Raw genomic sequence first — 12,210 nt, 5'->3', positions numbered from 1 at the left:
AAACTCCAGGAGAACATTTGCTGCTTTGATGCTACAAATTTCAAATGAAGATGCAGTAAAAAAGTGGCTGATGCATTTCCTATGACAAAATAGAGAAAAGAAGTAATAAGAATTCCAAAATACCCTAGTATTCAAAAATTTTCCTCTGATGCAAATACGAAGTCCAGGTCACAAGACACTAGTGAAATTCAACTTTCATAATAATTTCTGCCTTATTGAAAAAAAAACAGAGGTCCCTTGAGACAAGAAATGCAAAGTTGCTATTAAATAAATATAAAATATGCTAATATAGTGGTTGGAAAGTCAAGTGCATATGAAGCCTGACACTAGGGATTGCTTTGGTTTCTAATGTTACAGTTTGTGACAAAGATCAGAATTATTTGACACAGTAATTAGTTCCCCTTTTTGTTCAGGTTCAACAAAACAGTCTGTTCCATTACCCAACACTCACCCCCACCTTCATTTTTCTTTCTTTTCCTCATCTCTTTATTGAGTGTATTTTTCATTCGCATGAGTTCAGTGACAGAACCCTTTTGTTAAACTGTATGTTTTATTTTTAGATTGATTTTATCTTTCCTTAATTTAAGTAATAATATAACTTTTTCTTTCCTTCTTTTTATTTAATTTTTGGTCATGAGAGCAATGGATCAAAATTTGGGGTTTCAATGAATAAACCTAAAAATGCAGCATTCAAAGACATAGTAATAGTACAAGTCTATTAGATTATCAGATATTTCTGTGTTACCCTGAGATAAAATAATGTTCATATTTAAGCATAATAAATTCTACATGCTATAATGATTAATATGCAAAATAATGGAAATCATGCTACTTCATAATTATTCAAATCCAATTAAGTGCTTGAAACATTTAAAATATAAATGAATAAACGAAGAAATTGGTTTTGGTAAAAAGGCTTGGATAATAGTCACCTGCTTATTAATATGGAGGACAAATTATAGGTGACTATGGATGAATAAAATGACTGCTTATTTCATAATGTAGAGGACATTTGGTATTTTAAACTTGGAATCTTAAGTAGGTTACTACACTAAGCAGCAGTTCTGGCTGTACAAGTTTCTATTTTAAGGAGCAAAGAAACATGAAGCTGCATTCTGAGAACTGGGAATAAACTCAGTGAAAATATTTTTAGATTTCAAGATACCAAGTGGTGGTCACACAACCCTGATATCCCATAAAGTCCTGCAGGGTCACAGATTAATCACTTACCTCAATCTCTCACAAGAACTCTAAGTCATTCTCAAAATCTCTTGAGATTTAACTCCTTTGGCTTTGGTGAATATTCAACCACTACCCCACTTCTTCTGTCAGTTTCTTCCTAATAGATTTTCTTCACTCCAGTCAAGTTGAGCCCATTATTTTTTCTCACTAGAAATACCTTTGCTCTTATGCTTCTTTTAAAATATATACAGTGTTTTCAAGTTTCTTGCAAGTCTTTTTTTCTTCCAGTGCAGAAGTTAGGCTCTAAGAGAACAGAGGTATTGTCAACATTCCTCACCACTGAATCCCCAAGACCACAATAGTGCTTGGGACATTTAGATGGTTAATAAGTGTTGTTTAATTGATAACAATATATGAAAGATTATAATCAATCAACAAAAATCATAATGATAGTCTTGATAATACAACAATTTAGTGAATATATACTGCATGCTAGGTTTCTCATTTATTCTTTAATACTCATAATGACTCTCAGAGATAGAAAACACTATCCTCTTTTCACATGTGAAACTAAAGCTCTAAGATTATTTTGACAATAATGTTTGAAAGTATCATTTACATGGTCACCTAGAATCTCTCCTCTTATACTCTTGATTAAGAGTATCTAATGATATTCTGCATTCGCTACTGCCACATCACATCATAGATTGTTAGTGCTCTCTTTACTACTGGAAATAGAGTCATAGTGCTTTTAACTCTATTCAGATTAAAGAACCAATCCCAGAAGCATCAGAACCAATTCAGAAAATTGATCCTTAAGTTTGTAGTTGTCTTGAATAACTCTTGGCACCAAAATCTATATTAGGGTTCTTTAAGGGAACTGAAGCAATCCCATATATATAATCCATTATATATCTATATTATCTCTCTCTCTAGGGAGAGAGAGAAATTTGCTTACACTATTGTGGAGGTTAGCAAATCTAAATTCTGTAGAGTAAGCTGGCAGGCTGGAGACCAAGTGGAGAGTTCAGGTTTCATCTTGACACCTTGTCTCCCAAGGCAGTCTGGAGGCAGAATTTCCTCTTCCTCCAAGGATCTCTCTTTTTCTTCTTAAGACATTTAACTGATTGGATGAGGCCCACCACATTATGGAGTGTAGTCTGCTTTTCTCAAAATCTATTAATTTAAATGTCAAATGTTCATCTTATCTAATAAATACCTTTACAGTGACATTTAGCCTGGTGTTTGACCAAATATCTGAGTACTGTGGCCTAAGATGATACATAAAATTAACCATCACTAGGCAGAAAAACTCAGTTGCTCTGGACCTCCAGAAAAACATAGAATGCTTTCAGAATTAACTGCCTGAAGGAATGGGAGGCTGGGGCATTTACTCACTGGCCATTCCCCCTCCCCCCACACACATATTGGTTGAAGTTTACCCTTAGGGACACTAGACCCCTTATTCTTCCTGGCTAGAACTAAATGACTTTCTATGGCTTTGGAGATGCTCCTGTATAAATTTTAAAAGACTAAGTTGATTCTGAGCTTGCGGGTAACTGACTTGCAAATAGCTGAGCTGAAATTGGGATGCATCTTTTAGAGTTTCCAAATCCATATCTCTAGCCCTGCCAACTCAACTTCTGCATCTATAATCTTAATAGTCTAATAATCATCTCAAACATAACATACCATGATTAGCAACACGTTTTTGTTTTAGCTTTCCCACCTGCTGGTCTTCTTATTAGTGAGTAGTACCAATGTTTATCACTTTGCACAGCCTATACAAAGGAAATCATCCTAATTCTATTCTTTGCTTGTACTAATGTGTTATCTTGGCTTTACCTTCAATATGTATCCTGAACCTGGGTGCTTTTCCCCACTTCCACTGCTCTCATTCTACTCCAAGTCTTGTCAGTTCTTGCTAACAAACCAAAATAGGCTGCAGAGTGAGCATTTAAAAATGTAAATCATATCTTATCATTCTTATGTTCAAAAGAAGCCAATGTCTTTTCCATCACAATCATTATAAAACCCAAACTCTACATAATTTGGCTCTTCCATATCCTAGAACTCCCTCTTCTACCTCTTACCATTCCCTGATTTGTACTCCAGTCATATTTCATTCTAGTGACTGCTTAAATGTGATTTTCTCAAGCAAGCATCCCCAAGAGCCTCTTATGTAAAATTGTCCATCCTTTTTTGCCTCTTATCACACTCTATGCCTTAGTTTGTTTTACTGGTTTCTTAGATTTATCAGTACCTAGCATTACATTATATATTTATTTATGTTTATTTTCTCTCCCTCATTAAAATATAAGCTTCATGAGGGCAAATTTTTATCTTGCTTATATCTTTATTTTCTATGCCTAAAAAATGAGACCGACACACAATTGCACTAAATTAATAGTTGCTGAGTGAAAGAATTGTTACTGAGTTTAGATATATGCAATAGTGGCTAAGAGGAAAATTTAAATATTACAGCCTATTTATATATGACATATATGTAATACAAATGGATTCATTTAAAAAAACATACTGGATACTTTTGCGAAAAATGTAACCAAAGTAACTGGAGTATGTACTTACCTTAATAGGTAACTTACAAAGAAATACACATGATGTTAAATTTACTAATAATGTCATTCTTAATTTATGTTATTCTTTTAACTACTCAGATTTTTCACCTCAACAATTACATAAGAATAAGAGCTACAATACTATACAAACATGTAATATGTATTTTTGTTTGTGTCTGTTTTGTAATTTAAAAAATACAAGGCCTCCTGGCATATATATTTTTTCTCATTTTAAGGTTAAAAAATGTATACAATTCCCCTATTGTTTTGAAAGTTTTTTCCTTAGGAGAATTACTCTTCATTCTCCATATGACTTATTTGTATCCAAGGGTTTGGCATCTTAGACTCTGAAATTTTGCCTCAATAAGTATGTGCTTAATACGTCTACTTAAATGACAACAGCTAACACTGAAATTTGAGGCAGATTGTGTGCTAGACTAACTATTTTAAAGCATCCTGAAAATACTCATACTGAGAATAAAACAAACTAAAAACAGAAAGCATTTCTCTGGCCTCAACAATATTAAATTACCATTTGAATCCATAGCTTATTATTGGACACTCTCAAAGGGAAAATAATAACATTTTGAATGTTTACTTGTAGTGCAAAAGAAAAAAAATGGATGGCCTTATAGTAACCTTGACATTAAGGTATTGAGTCATTATTGTTATGTTGATAATTGGTTCATGATTTTTACTTAATATTTTTTGAATGAATGAATGAATAAATGAGTTGGGAAGAAAAGATCTTCTGCCTATGAGCAATCTGAATATCATCCTTGACCCAAGTTGACTTTTGGTAAAGTAACTTGAGGAGCCAGACAAGTATCTAAAAATTGTTTCAGATGGCAAGTTTCAGACCTTCCCTTAAAATTTTATAAAATCATCAAAAGCCATTATGATGTTGACTTAATGGTCCATTTTTTTTCTCTATTTTTTAAACAAAGTCTTTTTATTTTTTTTTCTTTATTTTTAATTATATAGATTTAGACAGTTTTGTATGAATTTCTCTTCTACATCCAGTACATGGTAATTCTTTTCTCATTAAAATTTTTGAAAAGATAATTTTTTTCAAAAAAGTCAGTTTTTCTTTCATATTTTTGTTTCTTCCTCACTGTCCTCTAATTCATCAACATTTTTCTTACACTTAGGTATCTGAATAAGATATCAATGAGATCAGATGTTGCAAAGAATCATGTTTTCAAATGCCGTGTCTCATTTCTGACACATACCAAGTCTGATTTCTGTTATCAATCCAGTTCTTTTAGCCTAACTTGGTTTCAGGTTCCATTTGACCATTAAGTGTTTAAATATTATGTTCTGTTATTTTCCTCCAGGCACAATCATTTTCTCAAATTGAATTTCTTTCTACTTTTTTCAGACCAGGGAGTGAAACTGATAGTTTTGAACACCCTTAGATGCTATCTTTGGCTTCACAGTGTAGCATCATCACCATCCTACATCTGCACAACACCATCCTGCACAAATCTGCCACTCCGTATGTTGCATCGTGCAAGCAGATTACAATGGGCTTGAATTTGAATTTCAGTCAGAGATTCCCTGGAGACATTCCACAAGAAAAAATATTGCTCAAGCCAACATTTAAATCCTTGCCTAGAGCTACTCCCTCCTCCAAAGAGAAATATAATGAGAATGAAAGCACAGACCCACAAATTCATTTGCCACATTTTTTTCTTATTTTGAGGAGTTTGTCCTGTCCTCCTTGTTGTGATTCCTCTCTGTTGGTACTGTCATTTGCCAGATGGGCTTTATTTTTAAATTTAAATACTTTATTTTGTGGCAGTGTTACCCATTGCATCATATTCAATGCCAGCTCTGTTCCTTCAAAATCAAATGCTTGGCACATCCTTAAATTGTTTAAGGATCAGGCGCTAGGAACTTAACATAGAGAAAGGGGAAAAACTATACATTTCTATCACTCTAATATTGAGAGTAACAAGCATAGAATGAGTATTAAAGGGAATCTTTGAACATAGCTACTAGTTTCTTTCAGTCACAACCAGTGGATAAATACTGCTCACAACATGCCAACAAATAGTAAAATCTAGGAGAATGTGAGCAGAGAACAAAGATACCTCAAAAAACAAAACTAATCTATTCCAGTGCCCATACTTCTTCCTTATCAATATACACACACGGGGCAGAAACTCAGGAGGGTGAGATCATTGCAGTTTAGAAAGTCATTTACTAATGGCCAAAAGAGTGTTTAACTTGAAAATATAAGCAAAAAATCTATTGTGTTGAAATACTTTTTTTTAAAGTATATTTATATATTAGTATTTATTAAAAATGAGTAGAATTTATTGCTTGGTGTATATATTTTTTCAACAGTGTTCTTTAAATTGTTTGGAAGACCAGTTAAAGACTAAAACTATGTATAAAGGTACCTTCTGATAACCATGACCAGTTCCTTTATGTGTGCAAATTACTACCTGAGTCTTGACTAGAATCCATGTGTGAGCAAACCGGCTTCTCATTATATGCTTCTAGCACTGAAAATCATTTCTTTTTCCAATCTATTCAGGCCAGTTTTTAATAATATGAAGCACACCTCAATTCTGTCTCTCATCTTTATTTAAAGTATGGTCATCTGGCAATTTCAATATTTCAGAACATATTTTACAGGGAAAAGAGAATCATTGGCCTCTATGCAGTAACAACATCACTGTAAATCCATACACTAATGTGTGTATACTCCTTAGCAATACTTTCACCTTAGCCTTCACTCACTCCTCTCCAAAAGTCTCTCTGCCTAGAGATACGTTTTTTTTCCTTTCAAAACTCAAATGTTTCTCTGACTCACAGAGGCAAAATTATTTGCTCCCTCCTCTGCTTTGCCATTTCATTTCTATTATACCTCTTCTCTTCCTTATGTATTTCTCTTTAATTATGCTAAAGTATAAGAAATAATGAGCAGAGGCAAAATGGATTTATCTTTATATTTGCCAACAAAATTATTTACTTCATAGTAAAAACTCAATAATAACTAGTTAGTGCAAAAACAAATGAATTTTAAAATGTCACTGAGTTTTCACTTTGAGATCATTGACCCCTTCCTTTCAGTTGTACTATAAGGATTTTACAAACAGATCAGAGATAATATAAGTGAAACATTAGAGAAGAGACAGGGACTGGAGAATTATAAATCAAAGACACAATGATTATGATGATGATAATAATAAATAGGCAGTAATCATGAATGTGAGATAGAAGAATTACAAAAAAAAAAAAACTGAGTAAAAAATAAGTTATAGGGGCTTCCCTGGTGGCGCAGTGGTTGAGAATCCGCCTGCCGATGCAGGGGACACGGGTTCGTGACCCGGTCCGGGAAGATCCCACATGCCGCGGAGCGGCTGGGCCCGTGAGCCATGGCCGCTGAGCCTGCGCGTCCGGAGCCTGTGCTCCGCAAAGGGAGAGGCCACAACAGTGAGAGGCCCGCGTACCGCAAAAAAAAAAAAAAAAAAAAAAAAAAAAGTTATAGGTTATTACGATATAATACGATCACTGAAGTTAAAAATTACTATCCAGAGTCATCAAGAATATTAATATAGAAAAGTGAGCAACAAAGGAAAAAAAGATAGACATTAAACCATTTGATTTTATCACTGCTGTATATAACAATAGGGTGAAGCACTGAAAAAGTCATCATTCCTTAAACACTTGGTGTTGGGTTTTTTTTTGTTTTTGTTTTTGTTTTGAGGTACGCGGGCCTCTCTCACTGCTGTGGTCTCTCCCGTTGCGGAGCGCAGGCTCAGCGGCCATGGCTCACGGGCCCAGCTGCTCTGCGGCATGTGGGATCTTCTCGGACCGGGGCACAAACCCGTGTCCCCTGCATCGGCAGGCAGACTCTCAACCACTGCACCACCAGGGAAGCCCAGTGTGTTGGAATTTTTGAGTGAGAAATATGATGTAATAAATGTGATATTAGAAAACTAAATTTGTCTTTAAAATGTATAAATCATTTGGAAGAAAGCATTGTATTTTTGCCAAAGACTACTTCTCTAAGTAGGTAGGGTTTTTTTAATTTTTTTAAATGAAATGAAAAAATAGTAAAAGAAATATTGTCCCTGAAATTATTGTGCACTGACTAAAGAATAGTTAATGTCCTCGTTTAAGTGTTTCCATGATACTTTGCTATGCTTCTCTGTCCATCTTTGTAGGCATCAGCTCAGGGGGCTCTTTAGATAATTTTCAAAGAATGAGAAACAGAAATCTGATGGATATGTTTACTAATGGTGCATCTTGAAACAACCTGCTGACCACCGAGGAATTCGTTAAGAATGAAAAAGCAGACTGCTACTATAAACCCAGAAAGCCTTCTCAGAATTGGTAGAACAAGGTAGCAAATGATATTCTTTGCTCTCCACTTGTATCATTCTTCAAGTTTTTCAAAACCAAGAGAAATACTGAAGAGATGAAGATAGTATTGCAATACGACCTGGGGAATATTGACACATCATCTCCTCCCTTTACACATATTTGTTCCAGAAAAGAAGCCCACATGTAACATATACTCTGCCATGGAACCAGGAAGGTCTACAACTGAAAGAGCACAGCAGAACTTCTTAGCTAAAAATAAATGTTTTGTGAGATTTTAATAATATTTTATAATTTAATGGTATATTGATCCTTAATAGTTTCTCTGGTTCAAAGATCATTCTTATAATAACAAAATGAAAAGAAAAAACTCCTTTTACCATTTGCCCTCCTAACCCCTGGTTGGCATTTTTCTCAACCCTCTAATTATTTTATAGTTAATAAAGAAGAAGGAGTTCTTTCTAAAACTTTTGCTTGCAGCTCAAGGTTTGAACTCACACTGCTGATTGTATCACTTAATCTGAAAAGGGGAAAGCTTAATCATGCTCTACAAGCCGTTCTAAAATTATTTAATTGGTGACTGACCAAAATCTTTTCCTTTGAGGAAATGAAAGAAAATTGACTAGAATTTTGACTAGCAAGAGAAGGTTAGTGTATATAAAATACATATATTTTAAAATGGAAGAACCACTAAACATTGATTGTTATAAATCTGCAAAAGAATGAGATATAGCTCTGTCTTTTAAAATTAATAATTTAAGTAAACCATATTAGAATCACATATGATTTGCTCTTGAAAATAACTTTTGCAAAGAGGAAGGCATTCAGATTTGTTCCTAAATTAATAATGGGATGAACATCTTTATATACCAGTTAACGCATTATAAGTAAAACAGTAAGGTCACAGTCTACTAGAAAACCTTGACCTCCCATACCTAACATAGCTACATCTTTAATTAATTAATGCAATTTTCTACAAATAAATATTAATAATGCAGTTTTCTCAAACAATGTTTCCTCAATTTTACACAGCAACATACCCTACAATAAAACCATAAAAGAAAATGTCAGGATGGCATAGAAAGCCCTTTGCTCTTTTGAGTAAAGTAATGGAGAAATGCAACTTCATGGTGTTGATCAGATATAGGATGAGAGGAGTTAAATATAGCTGACATTCAGTTTTCTCCAGGCTTTTCCCTTATCTTTATAAATAAATTAAGCATTTTCAATTCTCAAAGACTTTTATGTCAACAGTTCATTTACTTAAAGTTTCTTATCAAGTATATTCATAACATATTGTCTTTGGGGGGTCAACCAAAAATTTAACCTAGGTTAAATCTGAGTATTTTAAACGATACTGATTTTACTTTACTGAGTAAAGATATGAGAATCATATGAGTCACATCAGGGGATTTAATGCAACATGTATTTTAAAAATTACTTCAGTATTTATGATTTTTCCCTGGATATGGTTCTTCTTGCAGAGAATGGGAAGGTAAAGAAAGTAGAAGTTTGTACAGTCCTACTTACTCTCACCACTTCTCTGTGACCTGTTCACCTCCCACCCCACTTCTGGACAGTGTCCGTTATTCCTTTATTAATGAAACCCTCTACATTACCTCTTGGAACATTGCGTGTGTGTGTGTGTGTGTGTGTGTGTGTGTGTGTGTGTGTGTTAAGATAGCTTGTATTGTAAAATCTGCATATGCCAACCCTCAGGAAGCCTAAGAGTACCTTGAGTACAAGGCTCAGCTTATTAACATTTCTTTTCTCACAACTAATATGGTTAAAGGCGTAATGGATAGTAGGAACCCTAGTCGTTTGTTTTTTTTTTTTTAAATGAAGGACTAACATTTTGAATCAATCAAACAACGTGATTAATATCTCATCTTTCCCAGGTAACACAAACAGTGATTTTAAAATTCCAATTACTTGGAGTGACTCTTTAACCATAGAATTAAAGATGAGTTTCATGTATCACAGCAGAATATTGGAAAAAGTTTTTTCATCAAGTATTAGACTCAGTTTCTCCTAAATCAAATTACCTAGGTATCAATCCCTTACTACTTATCTACAGTCTCCACATTTTCCCTAGTAATCAAATAATAAAAGATAGTTGATTATTAGCTAAAGTATAGGATAGAGGAGTAGAGTAGAAGTAGACATTATTCAATTTGATACCATATATATATATATATATATATATATATATATATATATATATATATATATACTCCAACAACATGCAAAGGAATCCCATGTTGATACTAAGAAGGACATTTTTACAAAGGTAAATTATGTAATATTTAAAAGTTCTCTGCTAACATAGAATGAATCTAAAACCTCTACAAAATGGTCAATAAATATTACACATCTCATCTTTTATTCTAAATTAAACATGAGTAAAGTTATTATAATAGCAGCTATTTAAAATAAAGCAGAAATTAGGTTAAATTCTCTACTTATAGTTTAGAATATGTAACTGGGCTTATTAAAAAGAAAGTGAGAGGGAGAGAAAGAGACAGAATAAATGTCTTAACTCCCATTGTTATGTGGCATGGGCAGGATGGTTATAAACCTCTCTGTTGTATCCATTTCAGATGTGAACAACATCTGTTGGTATATATGATGAGTAGCTGCTGGATGGCTGTGACCTGCTGAGACAGGCCAATGGCATCTTAGTTGTAGTGACTTGGCTCTCTGGCTTCCCACTAAATTTGCAGATTTGTGGTCATCTTCTGGTAAGTGTAACATTTCAAACCTTTTTGTAGAAAATACATCCCTAGATCAGTCTTTCAGGGATACTCTGATCAAGTTTGTGTCAGCTGAAAAGAGGAGTTCTTAAGGGATTGAGAGAAGTCTACACAGTTTCTTCTCATTTTATCTGTAGGAAAAGAAATGATTATCTGCTTCTATATGAAATATATGATATACTCTAAAAACTTCACTTTAAACCATCACTAATGTGAAGTTCCTCATTTTGAAATGAGAGGATCATTAAAAAAATACAGTAAATTTCAAAAAAAGTCTTAATTATAGATGATTCATTACCTTCAGTTATCTAACAGGCTGGATATTGATGTCTCAGTGTGAAAAAGAGAAATATCAGATATAGATGGATGCTGTCACACACCCTTAGATAAATTCATGGGCCACAAGAAATGCACCTCTCAGCAGCAGAACTAAGGATTGGGTGTTGTTTGAGAAATATGCAAAGATGTTTTTGTTAGTCTGCTTTTGTCTACCCACCCACACCCCTTCTCTCCTCCTTTCCCACTCATGCACACTTCCTAAAACTATAATCCTACATTGTTAAGGATTAACAATGTTAAGGTCACTCTTCCTTGTTAAAGTCAATGCTCCTGAACAATATTTAACCCAATTTGAATAAGGTTAATTTAATTAACAGTTAGCTATTAGATGTGATTTTGTAAGCACAGTTGTATTTTTTTTAAAGAAGTAAAGTCTCTTTAACTGTGGTAAAAAGTAGATGTTGCAATACACATGTAACTTCAAATTATATTACAAAACCTGAAGTTCCCTAAACGTCAGGGTATCACTTCTTTTAATACCTGAACAACACAAAGCCTCCTTTCTACCTATCTGCAGGAAATCCATGCTTCCCTCCTTCCCTGCTTCCCTCTTTCCTTCGACATATCTCATTTACTGTTGCTAAAAATCCCCAAAGAATTCTTGTTAACTCAGATGGGTTGCTATATCTCTTTGGGTCATCTGTTACAATTTCACATCTACTTTTCCTTGCCACGGCAGCTCTCACTGGTTGACTTTTCTCCAAAAAGAACAAAGTAGAACTAACACAGTTTCCTGAAATCTTAAAGAAAATGAAAACTTTATAATGTAGTGAAGGAATAGGAATAAAAGATAATACAACTTGAGAGTTCACCAGTATAGCCCATATTTGCCATGTCTCTGACTCCTTGGCTTGTCATGATTGCCAGGAATCTTTTTACTATTCACAGTGCCCTGTACACAGGGCCTTATTCTCAGGCCCACTTTATTCTTATTCAAGGTCCACTGTTGCAGCCAGAGGAGTACTAAAAAATTACTTGCATTGATCTTTATAATGTATTGAACTATATCCCCAACATAT

The sequence above is a fragment of the Kogia breviceps genome, chromosome 13 (genome assembly GCF_026419965.1).
Source record: "Kogia breviceps isolate mKogBre1 chromosome 13, mKogBre1 haplotype 1, whole genome shotgun sequence".
In the NCBI taxonomy this organism is placed as follows: domain Eukaryota; kingdom Metazoa; phylum Chordata; class Mammalia; order Artiodactyla; family Physeteridae; genus Kogia; species Kogia breviceps.
Note: the sequence above shows the minus strand (reverse complement) of the source record.